The sequence below is a fragment of the Meleagris gallopavo genome, chromosome 1 (assembly GCF_000146605.3).
Source record: "Meleagris gallopavo isolate NT-WF06-2002-E0010 breed Aviagen turkey brand Nicholas breeding stock chromosome 1, Turkey_5.1, whole genome shotgun sequence".
Taxonomy (NCBI): domain Eukaryota; kingdom Metazoa; phylum Chordata; class Aves; order Galliformes; family Phasianidae; genus Meleagris; species Meleagris gallopavo.
In genome coordinates this window covers 18,058,725-18,063,508 of record NC_015011.2, presented here as the reverse complement: position 1 = coordinate 18,063,508, position 4,784 = coordinate 18,058,725, and the positions used below count along the sequence as shown (strand labels likewise).

Sequence of the window (4,784 nt, the reverse complement as noted above, 5' to 3'; positions counted from 1 at the left end):
CCGGCGCCCTCTGGGGGGCGGCCACGTGGAGATCCGGGGGGTGAGCGCGGGGCGGGACGGGACAAAGCGCGACAGGGCGCGGCGCCTGGGGTAGAGGTGAGACAGAGGCGCGCGGTGGTGGCTCCTTGAGGGATGAAGCGGGAGGCAACGGGGACAGAGAGGGCGCGGGGAGCTGCTGCTGCCCGGCTTCCCCGAGAGATCCTGCCCCTGCGGCCATCGGCCCTTCGGTGCGGAGCGGCGGCCGGGCAGGAGCTGGCGCTGTGCGGCTGAAATCACCGCCAGGGATGGCTGTTATGTGTGAGCGCTGTCGCTAGCGCAGCCGCTACGCCCGGGTTCTGTTTCCCCTCGGCGCTTTCTGGTTCCATGGAGCGCTGCCGTGGCCTGGCGGGGGTGGGGAATGGGGAGGAGCGGCTTTTCGGGTGCGCTCCCTCGGGTTGGGGTCACCCCGCTCCGTCGGGCTCGGCACCACGACGTGAAGCTGCTCGCCTCTGCGGCGATGGCTCTTTATCTTGAAATAGCTCTGTAGCAATCAGGGAAGTGCGCGTACGTCAGTATGCAGGTCAGCGCGCTCCTAAAAGCTGGCCCTATAACCTGGCGTTAAGCTGTTGTAATTCCTCAATTCCTCACTTATGGAGGTGCAGTGTTACCTTATCTCCTACGATACCCGGTGGGGTACAGCACGTAAGGTGCGGTCACGTACTTGATTCATTTGGCAGTGACCCTATAGCTGACGTCGGGAGCAAGGAGGAGTACCCGGAGGAGCGGAGCGGCTTCGGGTCCCCGACGCGTGCCCGGTTGGCGGCGCTGCCCAGGTAGGTGGCGGCCCCGCGTGAAGCGACCGCCAGAGGGCGCTGTGCCTGCGCGGAGCGGAGTCCATTGGTCCTTAAGGGCCGGTTGACCAGCCCAGGGTGGCGGTGTGTGGTTAAGGGGAGGATTGGTTGGCCGGGAGCGTCCCGTGTGTCTCGTCTCTAAGTGTGTTGTATGAAGGGGAGAAAGTGCTTTTTCGCTCCTCAGTAGGCGTATTCTACGTAGCTGTATAGTCTCTTTGTAGCTGGTACTGTCCCAGACCTTGTTTCCTGGTTCAGATTTCTATTTCCTGTTGCTTTTTTTTCCTACTTTCATAAGTTCCCAAGCTAATGAGGAGATACAGCTTAAAATAGCAACTATCACATTCATTCTTATAAATGCTGATGGATAAAAAAAAAACCCAAACACCTCTAGTGCTTAAATCTGACCTCAGAGGTCATCTCTAGAATAGAGTTGGACAAGGTATTAAAACATACCAAAAACAGTAGCCAACAAGGGAGGATGCTATGTTGGCATGCTCTTGATGGCTCTATTTGGATGCTTGCAGACAGTGTGTGAGGGGGTGAAATGCCATCTCTGGAGAGATTTGGGCACAACCCAGTGCATTGCTGCAGGCCTGGGCAGAGTGGCTGGCAAGCTGCAGCAAAGAAATGGGTCTAGGGATGTTGTTGACAGCTGGCTAAGTATCTGCCAGCAGTGTGCCCAGGTGACCAAGAAGGCCAGTGACATCCTGGCTTGCTTCAAAAATAGTGCAGTCAGCAGGAGCAGGGAGGTGGTCATCCTTTTGTACTCAGTGCTGGTGAGACTGCACCTTGAGTGCTGTGTTCAATTTGGTCACTCACTGAGAAAGATGCTGAGGCCCTGGAGTGTGCCAAAGAAGGGCAACAAAGCTGTGAATGGAGAACAAGTCTTGCAGGGAACAGCAAAGGGAACTGGGATTGTTGAGGCTGGCCAAGAGGAGGCTTAGGAGAGACCTTATTGCTCTCCTATCCTGCTTGAAAGGAGATCCTAGCAAGGTGGGGGTCAGCCTCTTTTGTGTAGTGATAGAATGAGAGTCAGTGGCCCTAAGTTGTGCTAGGGGAGGTTTAGGTTGGATATTAGGAAAAAAAATCTTAGAGTGGTGAAGCATTGGAGCAGGCTGCCTATAGAAGTGGTGGAGTCACTGTCTCTGGAGGTGTTCAGGAAGCATGTAGATGTGATACTTGGGGATACAGTTTAGTGGGCATGGTGATAATGGGTTCATTGTTGGACTAGTTAATCTTAATGGTCTTTTCTAACCTTAGTGATTCTGTGATTCAGCATGCAGATTGGCTGCAAAACTCTTCATATATTTATCCTGAAAAGTGTCTAAAAAGCACAACTGAGCCAAGCAGGGAAGACTGAAAAGTTAATTCTTAAAACTTCTGATGCTTTCACAGAAGAAGTATTAAGGAAAGAAGTGTTTGAGACTTTTATTTATTTCAGATGGTTTTTTAAACATTATTTGCACACTGTTGAATTCCAGGAAGGGATGAACTCCTGTTGAAAATCTCTCTGTGGTTCAATTTCTGTGAGGGAGTATGTTATGTCACGTCGCTTTGAAGATTCTTCAAAAGTTGTGGGAATGTTGGTGATGAATAAGACTGCATTTGGTTAATATATTCCTCTAACCTTTATTATTAAAAAGTAGTGGGTTTTTTTAATTGAAACCCGTTTTTGGCACTAAAAAATAAAAACTGTAAATCGCATGTATTCTTGCATTTATTTAGCAAATTCATTTTAAACATCAAATTCAGTGTCTACCTGCCTACCTGTTGTGATAAATGGCACTTGAATTTTGAGGCTTGCCAACATCAATTTTCAACAGAGCAGGTTATCTAGAAACTTGACAAGATCACTAAATTTATTAAACTTGATCTCAGAAGACTAGGTATTGTCTTCATGCTTTGTTTTTAATCTCCTAGCTTGTTTCCCTTCAGGGAAATTCAAGTTGTATAATGCATACATTTATCTTCAAAATCTTAGTGTCCTGGCAAAAGCTTCCTTTCTTCAGGCATACACTAAGATTGGAGTCTACAAGATCTTAGAAAAGAACGAATAAAGAAAGCTTTGTGATAAACAGTGTATGGGATATGTAGCTTCTGTGTCACTCAGATTATGAAGTTGGAGGTTGATAAAGCTGTTTGGCACTTGAGTCCTTTTACAAGGATTGATCGACTGCTGTAATAGCTGAAGTCTGTGAATGAGAGGATTTCAGTTTGCTGCTGGGATACATGTTGCTCCATGTCATATACAAGTTGTTCAAACATCTGTGCTGCTATATGGCCTGATTCTTCAGTGTCCATTTTTTTGTGGGTAGATTTTTCAGAAATGTGAGATATCTCTGTATTTAATGGAGGAATTCAGCAAGGGAGCTTTCTAGAGGCAAGGGTTTATCCAAGATAGACTGCACTGTTCAGATAGTTAATTCCTAGCCAGCAGTTCTTGAAGTGGTAGTCCAATACCTCATTTACTACTGCTGTGGAAAAAGGATTATGCTGTGACAGAACGCATTTTTATCCATCTGTGTAAAGAAGTAGTACTAGGCATGGCTTAAAAACACTTTCCATTTCGTGGATGTGTTTACTTAGGCTATTTACATTGTAAAACAAGGCAAAAATTGTAAAGACCTACCACAGAACTCTTCCTTTGAGCCCCAGATCAGAGCTTTTATTAGAGTCTGTAATAGTAGGAATTACACAAAATAGAAAATTTCTAGAACTATTTTCTAGTAATTTTTCCTGTTATGTGTAGGAATATATATGTACATGTATATATGGATAGAATCATAGAATCACCAGGGTTGGAAAAGACCCACGGGATTACCTGGTCCAACCAGTCACCAATAGCTCTCACTAAATCATGTCCCTCAACACAATGTCCAAACCTTCCTTGAACACCTCCAGGGTCAGTGACTCCACCACCTCCCTGGGCAGCCCATTCCAGTGCCTGACCACTCTTTCAGAGAAGTAGTATTTTCTAATATCCAGCCTAAATCTCCCTTGGCACAGCTTGAAGTCATTCCTTCTAGTCCTGTCACCAGTTACACAAGAGAAGAGGCCGACCCCCAGGTCACTACAACCTCCCTTCACTTAGTTATAGAGAGCAATAAAGGTCTCCCTTGAGCCTCCTCTTCTCCACACTGAACAATCCCAGCTCCTTCAGCCGCTCCTCATAAGGCCTGTGCTCCAGACCCCTCACCAGCTTTGTCGTCCTTCTTTGAACCCGCTCCAGGGCCTCAATGTTTCAAAACTTGATGGGTGGAGACAGTGGAGTTCAAAGGCTTGGAGAGGGTTGGGGGGATGCTGCTTCTCTTAAGTGCCTGTATACTAATGCGCGTAGCATGGGGAATAAACAGGAAGAGCTGGAGTTCTGCGTGCGGTTGCAAGGTCATGATCTCATCGCGATCACGGAGACGTGGTGGGACAGCTCGCATGACTGGAATGTTGTCATGGAGGGCTATGTGCTTTTTAGGAAAGATCGGCTGGCTAGGCGGGGTGGTGGAGTTGCTCTTTATGTGAGAGAGCAGCTAGAATGTATTGAACTTCACTTGGGGGAGAGTGATGTAGCAGTGGAGAGCTTATGGGTGAGAATCAAGGGGCAGGCTGGTAAGGGTGACACTGTTGTGGGTGTGTACTACAGGCCCCCTGATCGGGATGAGGAGGCTGATGAGGCCTTCCATAAGCAACTGGATGTAGCGTCACGTTCCCAGGCACTGGTGCTTATGGGGGACTTCAATTATCCAGATATTTGCTGGACGACCAACATGGCCAGGCACGCACGGTCCAGACGGTTCTTGCAGTGCATTGAAGACAACTTTCTGATGCAGGTGGTGGAGGAACCGATGCGGGGAGGGGTGTTACTGGACCTTATTCTCACCAACAGGGATGGACTTGTTAAGGAAGTAAAGGTTGGGGGCAGTTTGGGTTGTAGTGATCATGAGATGGTAGAGTTCAAGA

The 4,784-nt window shown here is 48.0% G+C and overlaps 1 protein-coding gene across 4 annotated transcripts in view; it reads left to right on the top strand.

Annotated features, from left to right (window-relative positions):
- Positions 1-6: 6 nt before the first annotated feature.
- ALG12 (ALG12 alpha-1,6-mannosyltransferase) overlaps positions 7-4,784 on the top strand; it is a 19,175-nt gene continuing 14,397 nt past the window's right edge. The window contains exons 1-2 of one of the 4 annotated variants that reach the window (XM_010729009.2): positions 7-96; positions 717-812. The gene's annotated coding sequence lies outside the window, so the exon portion shown is untranslated. The other 3 variants (XM_019612059.2, XM_010729013.2, XM_019612054.2) reach the window with 3 other exon arrangements.